We start from the raw sequence: 16,094 nt of genomic DNA on the forward strand, positions 1-16,094 counted from the left end.
CATTCATAGTTTGCTTTCCTCAAAGTTGGAGACATAAGCAAGAACTTCTTTAATTTTCTCATAGCATGAGTATGAATTTTTTTCCATTGAAACTTTTGGTTCTTTCTCAAAAGTTGATACAAAGGTTCTGCCACATGTGCATAATGCGGAATCCAGATAACATAAAACACGCATGCACCCAAGAACCTTCGAACCTCAATGACATTTATACATTTATCTTTCATTATTTTAATTACGTCAATATTTGCAGGACAAGGCCTTCTACCATATGGCCCGCACATATGTCCCACAATAAGAACTTTGCTCACACCAAACACTGACTTTTGGCTAAACAAGGTAAGGTTCACCTCTTATTACCTTGACAAGATATTATCACAATCATTGATATGGTTTGCCACATACTTGCGGCATCCCCTCAAGTCCAAAGACACATCTATATCACTTACATCACATCATTTGATTGGCACATCATCAAGGAAAGGCATTGTAGTTTGCAGTATGAAGTCACGTAGGACTTTGTTCATACCATTCATCATATGTGCAACTGAATTAGTTGCACCTTGAGGTAAGGTGCACATCCTTACTAAACCCAATGGTGTCCTCATGGTAGTCAGGTCCTTGATTTCCTTTGCTAGTTGGAACTGATCATACCCTGAGTACAAATCTCCCATAGAAAATATTGCCCTTCCTACAAATGCCTCTGCAAACTCATCGACAATTGGCCCTATACCCACATTTCTGATTGTCACCTTATTCATTGGCTGCATATCTTGAATAAAGCGTAAAGAACCCTTTTTTTTTGGAACTGTGAACCATCTGTTTGAATATGGAGCACAAGAAGGCTCCAAAATACCCATCTTGATCTTTTCAATAAGCAACTCAATGAGTTTTGGCAAATGAACCTTTGGAACGGGAATAGGCCTCAAGTTCCAAGGTACATGAGGGATGGTGAAGATCACCATAGGAGCAACAATGATGGATCAACACACCCTATCTCATAGGGCTCAAATGTAAAAGATTTTTCGTGTTTGGCAAGCATGTCTTCAAAGCATATCTTTTCAGCTTTTGTCAAACTGTCCTTGCAACCTATCTTTAATTCCTTCAAAGAATCCTGTGTGAACTTGTGTCCAATCTTTCTTGGGTCACAAAGGCTAGGTTGCAAAGAAGCTTTCTCCATCTTATTTTTGCAATCTTTTGGTAGAGGTAATGCCACTGGTTTCACTTTCTTTTCCACAAACGTATACTTAATCTCCACTCGTACATCAACACATTGAGCATTTTTGAAATCCTCAATGACCTTGTACATTCCTATTGAGCATAATTTCATGACCTCACTTCCCATACGCAAATTGCAATCCACTAAATACTCCAAGTCTTGCATAGTATCCACAAACGAACACTCATCAAACACACCTGCAATGCATTCACCATCTTCTAGCAAACCATTCATCTTCAAACCTCTCTGTACACTATTTACATGTTGTCATTCACCCCGCTTTAAGTCCTCACACTTTAGAAAAACAATAGATCCATAGGTTCAATCCTACAAAACGTGTAGAAAATGTTTCCTTTGCATATACATCATGCGAGAACTTTTTTCTTCTTATACCATTGTAATCCCGCTCTACAATGGTACATGGCCAAAACCCCTCATATCCCTGTACTCCTTGAACTCTTTGTTTGTCTTTGGCAATGGTTTCTCTCTAAGACTTTCACGATTCCTTTCATGGTCCACACAAACAATAAGGAACTGTACTGCACGCTTCCCATCCCTGCTTCTTATCCTTGCATAAGCTGACCCATCGTCCATTACCTTGGTTTCCATGCAAGTAGCAGTGATGGCTGCCCAAGGATAAGAGGGTATGTAGACATCTCCTATACAAAGAAATTTTGGTCATCTTTTCACATCCCCTATAGTCACCTTGAAATTTGGACAAGATCCGTACAACTCCCTTGATGATTTGTTTTCTACACAAATTATCCATCCATGATTTATATCAATTGTCCATTTTCCTTTTTGATAAAGACTCTTTGACATGAGGTTAATCTCTGACCCATGATCTATCAACACAATGTATGGCTCTTCTAAGTCTCCCACTTTTACCAAGGTTTTAGTAGTTTCTCTTTCCCAGTGACTCTTCAAGTAGTAACTCTTGTGAGTGGTCTCAACTTCATCTTCATCATCCAAGAAGCGAACGTGTTTTACTCTTCCCGAGACTTGTAGCATCCAACAATAGTTTCATCACCTTGTTCACCATAGACCTGTACTCCCTGTGTATTCAAAGTCTCTCCTTCACTTGTACATGGATAGATTCAGTAAGAGACTATCGCTTCCTCTTTATGATATCAATTATTTCTTCGTGGAATTCCCGCTTTGCTATATCGAGGACCTCACCCAAGGTAGATTCTACCTTACTGTTTAGAATCCTCTATTCCAAAACCTTTTTGAGATCCGTTGCTACCACTATATCGGATTGGAGTTTGTAGGCCAGACCCTTTGCTTTGGATTTTGTTGCATCCTTCTTCTTTTATTTAGAGGCTTCTTGAATAGGCACTTCGAGGACAGGCATCTGTTGTGGGGAAGGTGATCTAGCAGGCACTGTGTCATTTCTGCTTCCACTCCTCGTGGCCCGCTTTGAAGGCCCTTCATCCCCATTCTTGCGCGTGCATTTCCCTTTGGCAATGGCCTCATTGTCTTGACATTTGACAATGTACGCATGCATTGACAAAGAGTCCACAGGGTCATTCCAACCTGTTTCTAGACGAATGCTGTCTCCGGATTCATGTAAAACCTCTGTAGTCATTTTACCCTTTATAGCAGATTCTATACCTCTCCAATACCAGTAGGTTCTTCTTCTCCAACCTTGAATCCTCTTTGCTTTATAGGCTCCACCTTCAATCCATAGGCAGCTACCTCAACCATTGAGATGGCATGGCTAGTAGCCATGTCCTCAACTAGCTTCTTCATCCCACCTTTGCCAAAGTTTGTTCCCAAGAGCTTACCTGTTTCACTTAAGTGAATTTTTCCATCTTTAAAGAAAACAAGCTCCTTTGTCAAAGCATCTTTAAACCTTTCACAATCCCTCCTTCCATGATGAGTACTATGACACCATATGCATCTATTTACAAAGCCTTTTTTGTTCTGAGGTCTTTGCCCTGTAGATTGTTCTGATGGTTGCCCCTTTTCTTCTAGCCTTGTAAGCTTCAACTTGAGATCTTGCATTCCCATGACAATATCATCTAGAATGGACTTGTCACTCTTTGGATCCACAATCATAGGTTTTACAGGACTCTCAAGAACACTTGGGACTTGAGTAGGATTGACTATCATCTTGTCTCTTCGTCGTTGTCACTTATTTTGCAACGAAATGGAATCTTCAACTTCATTCCAGTTAGTCTTTAGGCCTTGTTTTCCATCCTTATCCTCAAGTAGTATCTCTAACTTCTCTTGAATCTCTTTACCTGTGGCCTGCAAAAAGAGCTCTGTCTTCTCCAAGTTTAGGGCAACCTTTTTGGTCCTTGAAAGTTGATCATAACGGCATTCGAATTCCCTTAGCAGTTCGATAGGTGAAAGCCCCTCTTTTGGCCAAAATACCCACTCTAAACAAGTCCTCTTTGTTACCCTTTCAGAGTCCTCCGTGAAATACTCTTCTTTTAAGGCTAGCTTGAATGCTTCCCAAGTTGCCCCATGCTCATTTCTAAATCCCCTTGCATGCTCTTTGATCTCGGGAACAACAGCTAGTTCAAAACTTTGCACCATCGCTACTTCGGGCACTTGATGCAAGTCACCAAAGCTCTCAGCACGCTTGCCTCTTAGATTTTGCCAAAACTTACCACATGCATGTGCTTTCTCTTGCGCTAAAAGAAATTGTTTTTTGACTTCCCACCTTCTCCTCTTCTTTTGAACAAGTGCTTTGTATGTGTCTGAACATTCCAAGTAAACTTCCTGGTCTTTGCTTGCATCCAATCTTAGCAAGTGTTTTTGGGCTTGACTACATTCCATGTCAAATCATTTCTTCTTGGCGCTACCCTTCTTACACCTTTTGCAAGACATGTGTTTCACCGAAAAGCATGCCTTCGCACCAGAGCAAATTACTTCTTTGAAAACTTTCCACTTGCATTCTAATGTTGGGCTCTCTTGATGCTCTATCATGCTTAACATTTGATCCACCATATCATCATATATAAGTGCTTGTTTAAAGTCTATATGTAGGTACATATGATTCACATCATGATTGGAGGCTACATGCTCGGGCCATTGTCGAGGGATATGTGTTCGCTATGTGAGCAGGGTAGGTGCCGGGCCTCTGGCTGTGGGAGGTGTTAAAGAGAGAGAACAAGAGACACTGACAGCTCTGCCAATCACCGCAATCATCAATTAATTGAATATTACTTTGAGTACAACTTATTCCTTAGCCAAGGCGGGTTGTTAACAACACCGTCACTTGGATCATCTGCTAACTAGGAGTTTAAGCTACCGCTTTACAGAATTAATCGGATCGTTAACGACATTGGGCTTAACACAATGATTAAGAAAACATTAGCTGATAACGGTGATGAAAACTCTCTCATGTCGCTTTATCTGCCTCAAATACCTCACGGTTTCTGCAAGCTTTGCCTTGCTCAATCATAAAGCTTCAAAAGTTATCAATTATCCTGCTTTGTGCGCTCTACACTGCCTTATCTGCCATTCACGAGCCTCAACTTCTCCTTTACTCAACTTGCTCTGATTTCCTTAACCATTGCATTGTGTTTTCCTCTCGCTTCTTACCTTGCTTTGTTTACCGTGCATGCCTTCTCTTGCTTTCCGAGCTCGCCTTCTCAAGCTTACTTGCTTGCCTCGACAAGACTCTTCTTGAACCTAGCTTACTCTAACCAAGCTCTGCTTTTACTTGTACTCCTCTTCTCACCTTGGCTTGCTCCCTTGACACCCGCCTTCTCAAGCTCGTTTCCTTGCCTCCACAAGCAAAAGAAGCTTGTAATTCCCGCCTTCTATTAGCCGAGGACGAGAGAGAGGATAGAGAGCTTTGCCTTTCATTTTTCTCCAAGCTCCCTTCCTTCCTTCCCTTTATTTGCTTACCGAGGACTAGCCGAGAACAAGCTCGAAAGAGATAATTTTCCTGCTCCTCCCTTCACGCCTCTCCTTCAAGCTCCCCTCTTCCCGAGCATGAGAGCAAGAGAGAGGGAGTTTTACTCGCTCCTCCCTTCACGCCTTCCTCTAGCTGAGGACGAGAGAGAGGAGAGAGAGCTTCGCCTTCACCCTCCCCTCCAAGCTCCTCCTTCATTCCCTTCCTTTCCAATCTTTGCTTCACCTTGAGTCCTCCTCTGTCTGCCCTTTCGTTGATAGCCCTCTTCTCCAATTATGCCCTACTCGCTTTCCTAAAAAAACCTAACTCAGTTTTTTTGCCCCACCATACAGTCACGGCGCCGTGATTGACGTGGTGTGGGAGGGATGTCAATGACATGGCAGGCAGATTTGACCAGCGCTGTTTGCGGAAAAGATGGAGCCAAAAAGCTTCGCGATGGGCTGCTTCTTGGTTTTTCTTTCTTCGTCGAGCTCAGTCAGGCTCTCTACGGCCCCTTGCGAGCTCCTCCCTGCGCAGCGTTCTCCATGCCCACCATGCTTGCGCCATTTTTCCCCTTTTTCTTCCTTGACTTCACACTTATTCACTCCCCTATTAATTTAGGGTGACCTCGGGCGGCCTTTTGGCCATTCCCTTGGGTGTAGGCTGTTATCAAGCCATGATCACTGCTCACTAAATGTGTAGGCTTCAAAGAAGCTTAGTTTACCTTCCTCTACTCTTTTTCCTTTCATGGCAGCGGAGCCGCACGACATCCACCCCCTTTGAACCTACACAGCCTTCGGTCTGTGCCAATAAGACTTCAATGTGCATTTGCTACAGGTGTCTTAAGCTCCTTACCATGATTAGACTCACTTAAATGGTAAACATTTGAAAAATGAAATAAGGATTATACCCTATCATCAATTGTCTAGCTTAATCATTAGGTAGCTGCCATCAAAAATCTATGAACCACATCTGTCGTATCTTCAAAGCATTTAATCATGGATAACTTCTTTAGTGAACCCTGCCAGACTCAAGTGCTCCAGTTAATGATGCACATGGATTGACCATTCAGCTCTCTTTAAGGAACCCTGTCAAGCTCAAGTATGACTTACTCTATCTGCACACGGATGGCCGTCATGTCCTTTACCTCAAGTTCTGGTAGCAGAACCAACTCAAAAGATGTGAAGATACTTCATCAATTGTCCAAATAAGTCAATTGGAAGCCATCCATGTAAGCTTATTGAATGCATAACCAAAACTATTATGACTTAGCATAATCTAGAAAACAAAACCTTGTACCATGCAACCTGCTACATCAGATAGCTGGTACTCTTTAAATCTGCAAAACTGGCACTTTAGTAGCCACCGGGATCAAATGGGAACCCAATCATTTGCACCACTATGAGCATTCCTTTAAAAACATTTGCACCATCCTCCAAGATCATAGGGAAAATACAAGAATTTTCAATCATTACAGCATATACATAAATTAGCCCACAAATCTCCATGCAAACTGCCTGGATCATATGGCATATAAGTCAATTGCCCCGGATCATGCATATACCTGTCACCTTCTGGGTCAAAAGCTAGCTCAAAATCCCCTACATCATAGGGCAACATCAAATCCCATATAGCATCATGTAGCATCAGATACTGCCATATCCCCTATGCAACTGACTCATCCAATTGTCGATCATCAATCAGAGGTAAAAGCATTGGCAGTTCACCTTCACTCTCACTACTGTTGCAATCCCAATCATGCATATATGAATACATCAAGTCTCTGGTAAAATTCTCTTCATTAGGCTCAAAAGATGCATCTGAAAACAATTCTCTATCTCGAAGAGGCTCAAAACCAAGTAGAGCATCATCCAACAGGTGCATAAGTTCATCATCAGCTACATCTGAACAAACTTGCTCATGTATGATTTTGGATTGATCGGTATCCTTAGATCTGTATTTGAGAACCCTTCCAAGGCTTTGTTCGATAAGCACATAAGGTCTAGGTCCACCGCTAGAGAGGGTTCCTCCATCTTGCACATCTCAGGTTGCTGTAAACTAAGATTTCCACATATGACATGCATGCTAAACGCATCTGCAGTAAACTGCTCTTCAAGTCTTTCACCCTCATCAAAATCTCTGTGCACTTTTGTAGCACAAAGTTCAGCATGCACATTGAAAATTTTGTCTACTGCCTTGTCTGTATCGTCGGCACAATGAAACCAATCATATTCAAGATCAAGAGATTGCACTTCACTATGCACCCCCTCTGAATCAGCATCATCAAGTTCATTATTATTCTGCCATAGTGTGAGCCTGTGTCACAAATTCTCGATAGAGAAGAAGTTTGCTCCCTCTCCAAATCACCATCAAGGAATTCAGGATCAATCTGGCAGATCGGTAGCTCTAGGTCACAGAAACTTTTCAAAGAAAGACTTTGCACCCCCTCTGATTCATTATCATCACATTCAAGACCAATTTTCCACTTTTGTAGCTATGCTTCAAAAAAACTTGTCAATGAAGGAGTCTGCACTCCCTCTTCAAGCACATACTCTTGCTTAGCCAAGTCCTCAAAAATTGGTACATCCAAATTCGATAAATCTGGTATACCAAATTCCATGGTCTTGCTGATCTCAACAACAGCCCTGCTTTGACCTATAACATCTGTATCATTAATCAACTCTTTGGCAGAACCTATACCAATATCTTCAATCACCTCTATGGTAGAAACTGTACCAGTATCTTCAATCACCTCTATGGTAGAAACTGTACCAGAAGAAATTTTCTCTAATTCTTGTTTAGTAGCAAAAGTATCAGCTATAACTGAATCTTCCTGCATGTCTACCTGAATATGACTGCACTCATTCACCTGCACAATTTCTTCTTGAGCTTTATCCACTTTGTTGTTTTGATCCCCTGATTTCTTTCCCTCTTGTACTACAGGTACATGTTCTTTAAGAATTTCACCATGTGTAGTTTGAGGCCGTAGAGACTCACCCTCAAGGACTTCTACTTCATGCAAGGCATCTGCAAACCCCAACTTCTCATATACAACTTTGACTATGTCTTCATCATTAGCTTGTAAGAAAGTAGCATCCTGCATAATAAACTCATCAATCATAGCTTCTAACTTTGATCGTACTTGTCCTCGGATATCTGTGTAGTCTGGTAGACTTGTACTCTATTCTTGATAGCTTTCATACTGCTCATAATCTACCTGTACCATAGCTTCTTTGAGATACTCCCAGTTGCCAATGCAGGCTCTGGTAACCTCTTGAATCTGCTCCTTCACATTTGAACTCACTAACTACTCAAAAGATTTGATCATCAACTCTACTGGTATCCCTCTTACCTTGGTTCTCCAACTCATGGCACTCTAGGTAGCCCTCTGGATCGTATCCATCAAAGAGTTGTCTCTCATCGTATATGGCATCTAAATCTGCATCCAAAGCTTCATCCATTTGATTTTTCCTCTATACGGTCTCTATTTCAAGCAGAGATCCTTGAACTAATTGAAGCATCTTTGAAAAATCTGGAACTGTTGACTTATCATCAAAACCGTTTGCACTTAATTCTGCAATCATCTTCATCATCTGCTCTAAATTCTCCATCTTTACCTCCCAACCCGGCTCGTTTCATGTCAGGTTCACCAAAGATGTCGGGGGATATGTGTTCGCTACGTGATCCGGGCAAGCACCGGGCCCCTGGCTGTGGGAGGTGTTAAAGAGAGAGAGCCAAGGCGGGCTATTAACAGCATCACTTGGATCATCTGCTAACTAGGAGTTTAAGCTCCCACTTTACAGAATTAACTGAACCGTTAAGAACACCGGGCTTACCAGAATGATTAATCAAACATTAGCTGATGACGGTGATGGAAACTCTCTCATTTCTCTTTATCTGCTTCAAATACCTCGCTGATTCTGCAAGCTTTGACTTTGCTCAATCATAAAGCTTTAATAGTTATCAATTATCCTGCTTTGTGCGCTTTGCACGGCCTTTTCTGCCATTCACAAGCCTCAACTTCTCCTTTACTCAACTTGCTTTGATTTTCTTAACCATTTCTGGGCCTGCCTTGTGTTTTCCTCTCGCTTCTTACCTTGCTTTGTTTACCGTGCATGCCTTCTCTTGTTTTCCGAGCTATCCTTCTCAAGCTTACTTGCTTGCCTCGACAAGACTCTTCTCGAACCTAGCTTCCTCTAACCAAGCTTTGCTTTTACTTGTACTCCTCTTCTCGCCTTGGCTTGCTACCTTGACACCCGCCTTCTCAAGCTCATTTCCTTGCCTCCACAAGCAACAAAAGCTTGTAATTCCCGCCTTCTATTCGCCGAGGACGAGAGAGAGGATTGAGAGCTTTTCCTTTCATTTTTCTCCAAGCTCCCTTCCTTCCTTCGCTTTATTTGCTTACCGAGGACTAGCCGAGAACAAGCTCGAAAGAGAGAGAGAGAACTTTCCCGCTCCTCCCTTCACGCCTCTCCTTCAAGCTCCCCTCTTCCCGAGCATAAGAGCAAGAGAGAGGGAGTTTTACTCGCTCCTCGCTTCACGCCTTCCTCTAGCCGAGGATGAGAGAGAGGAGAGAGAGCTTCGCCTTCACCCTCCCCTCCAAGCTCCTCCTTCGTTTCCTTCCTTGCCAAGCTTTGCTTCGCCTTGAGTCCTCCTTGTTTTTGCCCTTTCCTTGATAGCCCTCTTCTCTTGTTATGACCTACTCGCTTTCCTAAAAAAACCTAACTCAGTTTTTTTGCCCCACCACGCAGTCACCGCGCTGTGGCTGACGTGGCGTGGAAGCGATGTCAATGACGTGAAAGGAGGATTTGACCAGCGCCGTTTGCGGAAAAGATGGAGCCAAAAAGCTTCGTGATGGTCTGCTACTCGGTTTTTCCTTCTTTGTCCAGCTCAGCCAGGCTCTCTACGGCCCATTGTGAGCTCCTCCCTCTGCAGCGTTCTCCCTGCCCGCCATGCTTGCGCCATTTTCCCCCTTTTGCTTCCTTGACTTCACTCCCCTATTAATTTAGGGTGACCTCGGGCGGCCTTTTGGCCATTCCCTTGGGTAGCCTATGCTCGGGCGGCCATCGAGCGGCGAACACTGGCTCACTTGCCTTGGCCGGCTCTTCAACTTCGTAAGGGTGCCACATTTGACATGCATTTTCACCCAACCAAAGCAATACCAAGCACTCCCAGTGGCCTTTGAAGCCGGGCAACCTTCTCAAGTCCGGCAGCCTTTTAACGGGCACCGAATTTAGCATACATAACGATCAGGGCATTGCTAAGCATGCCGTCGCCTCCAGCAATCCTTCACTAACCATATCATCGTGAATTTTACTATCCATACCAACATCTCGAATCATGCCACAATTACCCACTTCAGCAGCACCGACAATTGTCATCGGCCTCAAGCCCTTTTAACGAACTCTGTCTGACGAGCCAAAAATCCCTGTAAAACTCTCAAGTGGCATAAAATGCATACTAGCCCTGCTGAGGCTATAAAAATCCCAGATGGCACTCTGATCAAGCGGATCGAACTGGTACGGAGTCGGCCCTCGACGAATCTTTAATGGCTAATATCTTGGCAATCGAAACTTCGATCTCGCTAATCTGTAAAGACCAACATGCTCCACAAAATGAGTAGTTCAAGCCCGTGCATTCATTTCATTTCTGTCACCTCAGTTGTTGCAGTTGCCCAATCCGGTACATATCTGCAATCGACTCAAACTTCAATATGCCATAACTTCTTCGTTGTAGCTCCAATCGACGAGCCGTAAAGACAGGTCAGTAGAGCATATCAAGCACTATAGTTCGAGATCATAAACTCCCATCTATACTCACTTCAAGAATAGTCCTTTTACAATCATTAAGGCATCAATTGGCCCTTTTAAGCCGCATCTGGCATACATTAATCATTAAACTTCACTTGTTATCAAGCCCTGATCACTGCTCACTAAATGTGTAGGCTTTAGAGGATCTTAGCTTACATTTCTCTGCTCTTTTTCCTTTCAGGAAAGCGGAGCTGCACGACACCCTTTACCACACTTGAGGTCAATATATAACATCCTATGATCCGATTCCGGATTCCATTCACCAAGTGTAAAGCTTTGTATGCATTCTAGAGTGGCTTCCGAGAACAACATATAGTCAATCACACTATCACCATTGTGCTTTCTACATGTAAATTCATTGGTGCCTTGCCATAGAGATACACCATTTACAATGAACATTCCGGTACCATTGCATATATGTAGAAGTGACTTTCCATAGTGATCCAATTTTTTTGCATCATTAGAACTTTGATTATACATGTATGAGTCATCCATTCTTCTTGAGACATGGGGCATGTCGACTTGTTGTGTGTTGTGTTGTAACATATTTGCGCTAGCATTCATGTCTTCAAAAACAATGACTTCACCTTGATCCTTGTAATGAGCAATGTCTTCCTCTAGTTCAACAAAGGGTTGATCTCTATCCATATCCAAGCGAGCATAAAAGTTAGAGTCATAGTGAGGAATGTAGCAACCAACCACAAACATGACTTGACCATTTGGTGGGCTGATTTTCAGCCATAAGTACCATTTATACTTATATTCTTTGACAATGGAAACATCTTTCAAACCGTTTTTGGTAATACATGCTACGCCTCCTTGGCCTCTTCGTTGCTTTTCATTTTATGTGCACATCAAAGAATGCACCTCATATTTGTCAAATCAAAGAATTCATTGCGCATCATGCTCCCATGATTCGACGAGAAGTATCACAATGCAGACATTGGTAAGCTCATCAATGCCAATTCCCGCATTCCATGGATACCCCTTACAATTCCAAAACCTTATTCGCAAGCGTGAGTTGATCTCATAGATCATGTGTCCCTATTTGCTGAGTGGACTTGCATACTCCTCAAGTGGCTTTTCTTCTTGAGATGACACCTTAACCTTCTTGCTTCTTTCCTCATATGCTTTGCGACGTACATTTTGTTGCATAAGAGTGTGATCCTCATATACATTACAACCCGTTCCTTTGAGGTAGATCCAAATATTTTCAAGGATGATCTTTCTCTTTACCTCATCAACCATGGTACATACAATAGATCTTTCTCCCGAGTGAGGGACGCATTGTTTTCCAACTCGATGTGCAGCATAAGCCATGATTTCTGACATTCCAAAGTGTGTAGCAAAAACCTCTTCAATAGCCAAAACCTCTTCAATAGCAACTGCAAGAGATTGGGGTGTTTCCATGCTTTCCTCCTTGATTCCATGAATGACGACGTTCTTTGAGCGTTTTTGTCGTTCTTGCAATTTTTGAGTGTCCACATTCTCTACATTCTTTGCTTGGACAACGGCTTGCATGATAGGAGATGTAGAAACCACATTATCCTTACATATATCAGCCCATGATTTGGATGCATTTCTCATCTCACATACATCATGTCATATTGTATCTATCGTTTTCTCTTTCAATACATGATCACTCTCAACTTTGCTCAAGCGCTCTTTCAATACATTCATGTCAACAAGAGAGCCTTTACGTTCTTGAACTTCATTCACAAGATGCATCAAGCGTGTTGTTTGCATTTCAATAACCTTCTTGAGGTGCTTATTCTCCACAACGAGAACTCTTAAAGTGCCATTCTCCATTGCAAGTGCACGCAACTCTTCACCTTGCTTGTTGATGGTTTCTTGTAATGAGATCAAGTAAGCCATGAGATCATTGCTTCCATTCTTGTAGACGATGTGGTTGGATTAGCATTCAAATTCCTTGGAGATTTTGCATCATTCTCCATGGCGAGTGTGGATTTTTCACCCTTGCGATTTTTGTCTGACATTGCCTTCAAGTCGGCAACAAAAACAAAACGTTTTAACAGTTTTTTCAGTTCTGAGATGCTGTTATAGCAAAGCCTTACATTACACAAAAACAATTTGTCTTTATATCAATGCGTAGAGGGCTTCGTGCTCTTTGATTGTGGCTATAGATCACCTAAATCAGAGTGCAAATGAGCGAGTAATGGTCCAAAGAGTGAATTGTTGTCTACTAAGTCAAAAAACAGCAGAGAGAGAGAGAGAGAGAGAGAGAGAGAGAGAGAGAGAGAATTTTCCTGCTCCTCCCTTCACGCCTCTCCTTCAAGCTCCCCTCTTCCCGAGCATGAGAGCAAGAGAGAGGGAGTTTTACTCGCTCCTCCCTTCACGCCTTCCTCTAGCCGAGGACGAGAGAGAGGAGAGAGAGCTTCGCCTTCACCCTCCCCTCCAAGCTCCTCCTTCGTTCCCTTCCTTGCCAAGCTTTGCTTCGCCTTGAGTCCTCCTTGTTTTTGCCCTTTCCTTGATAGCCCTCTTCTCTTGTTATGACCTACTGCCTTTCCTAAAAAAACCTAACTCAGTTTTTTTGCCCCACCGCGCAGTCAGCGCGCTGTGGCTGACGTGGCGTGGAAGCGATGTCAATGATGTGACAGGTGGATTTGACCAGCGCCGTTTGCGGAAAAGATGGAGCCAAAAAGCTTCGCGATGGATTGCTGCTCGGTTTTTCCTTCTTCGTCGAGCTCAGCAAGGCTCTCTATGGCCCATTGCGAGCTCCTCCCTCTCCAGCGTTCTCCTTGCCCGCCATGCTTGCACCATTTTCCCCCTTTTTCTTCCTTGACTACGCACTTATTCACTCCCTTATTTATTTAGGGTAACCTTGGGCGACCTTTTGACCATTCCCTTGGGTGGCCTATGCTTGGGCGGCCATCGAGCGACGGACACTGGCTCACTTGCCTTGGCCGGCTCTTCAACTTCGTAAGGGTACCACATTTGACATGCATTTTCACCCAAGCAAAGACAAACCAAGCACTCCCAGTGGCCTTTGAAGCCGGGAAACCTTCTCAACTCGGGCAGCCTTTTAACAGGCACCGAATTTAGCATACATAACTATCAGGGCATTGCTAAGCAAGTCGTCTCCTCCAGCAATCCTTCACTAACCATATCATCGTGAATTTTACAGTCCATACCAACATCTCGAATCATGCCACAATTACCCAGTTCAGCAGCACTGACAATTGTCATCGGCCTCAAGCCCTTTTATCGAACTCTGTCTGACGAGCCAGAAATCCCTCTAAATCTCTCAAGCTGCATAAAATGCATACTAACCCTGTTGAGGCTAAAAAAAATCCCAGATGGGACTCTCATCGAGCGGACCGAACTGGTACAGAGCCGGCCCCCGACGAATCTTTAACAGCTAATATCTTGGTAATCGAAACTCCGATCTCGCTGATCTGTAAAGACCAACACGCTCCACAAAGTGAGTAGTTCAAGCCCGTGCATTCATTTCATTTCTGTCACCTCAGTTGTTGCAGTTTCCCAATCCGGTACATATCTGCAATCGACTCAAACTTCAATATGCCATAACTTCTTCGTTGTAGCTCCAATCGACGAGCCGTAAAGACAGGCCAGTAGAGCCTATCAAGCACTATAGTTCTAGATCATAAACTCACATCTATACTCACTTCAAGAATATTCCTTTTAGCATCATTAAGGCATCAATTGGCCCTTTTAAGCCGCATCTGGCATACATTAATCATTAAACTTGACCTCTTATCAAGCCCTGATCACTGCTCACTAAATGTGTAGGCTTCAAAGAAATTTAGCTTACGTTTCTCTGCTCTTTTTCCTTTCAGGAAAGCGGAGCTGCACGACACCCTTTACCACACTTGAGGTCAATATATAACATCCTATGATCCGATTCCGGATTCCATTCACCAAGTGTAAAGCTTTGTATGCATTCTAGAGTGGCTTTCGAGAACAACATATAGTCAATCACACTATCACCATTGTGCTTTCTACATGTAAATTCATTGGTGCCTTGCCATAGAGATACACCATTTACAATGAACATTCCGGTACCATTGCATATATGTAGAAGTGACTTTCCATAGTGATCCAATTTTTTTGCATCATTAGAACTTTGATTATACATGTATGAGTCATCCATTCTTCTTGAGACATGGGGCATGTCGACTTGTTGTGTGTTGTGTTGTAACATATTTGCGCTAGCATTCATGTCTTCAAAAACAATGACTTCACCTTGATCCTTGTAATGAGCAATGTCTTCCTCTAGTTCAACAAAGGGTTGATCTCTATCCATATCCAAGCGAGCATAAAAGTTAGAGTCATAGTGAGGAATGTAGCAACCAACCACAAACATGACTTGACCATTTGGTGGGCTGATTTTCAGCCATAAGTACCATTTATACTTATATTCTTTGACAATGGAAACATCTTTCAAACCGTTTTTGGTAATACATGCTACGCCTCCTTGGCCTCTTCGTTGCTTTTCATTTTATGTGCACATCAAAGAATGCACCTCATATTTGTCAAATCAAAGAATTCATTGCGCATCATGCTCCCATGATTCGACGAGAAGTATCACAATGCAGACATTGGTAAGCTCATCAATGCCAATTCCCGCATTCCATGGATACCCCTTACAATTCCAAAACCTTATTCGCAAGCGTGAGTTGATCTCATAGATCATGTGTCCCTATTTGCTGAGTGGACTTGCATACTCCTCAAGTGGCTTTTCTTCTTGAGATGACACCTTAACCTTCTTGCTTCTTTCCTCATATGCTTTGCGACGTACATTTTGTTGCATAAGAGTGTGATCCTCATATACATTACAACCCGTTCCTTTGAGGTAGATCCAAATATTTTCAAGGATGATCTTTCTCTTTACCTCATCAGCCATGGTACATACAATAGATCTTTCTCCCGAGTGAGGGACGCATTGTTTTCCAACTCGATGTGCAGCATAAGCCATGATTTCTGACATTCCAAAGTGTGTAGCAAAAACCTCTTCAATAGCCAAAACCTCTTCAATAGCAACTGCAAGAGATTGGGGTGTTTCCATGCTTTCCTCCTTGATTCCATGAATGACGACCTTCTTTGAGCATTTTTGTCATTCTTGCAATTTGTGAGTGTCCACATTCTCTACATTCTTTGCTTGGACAACGGCTTGCGTGATAGGAGATGTAAAAACCACATTATCCTTACATATATCAGCCCATGATTTGGATACATT

The sequence above is a fragment of the Adiantum capillus-veneris genome, chromosome 8 (assembly GCF_014529385.1).
Source record: "Adiantum capillus-veneris isolate H3 chromosome 8, ASM1452938v2, whole genome shotgun sequence".
Classification (NCBI taxonomy): Eukaryota; Viridiplantae; Streptophyta; class Polypodiopsida; order Polypodiales; family Pteridaceae; genus Adiantum; species Adiantum capillus-veneris.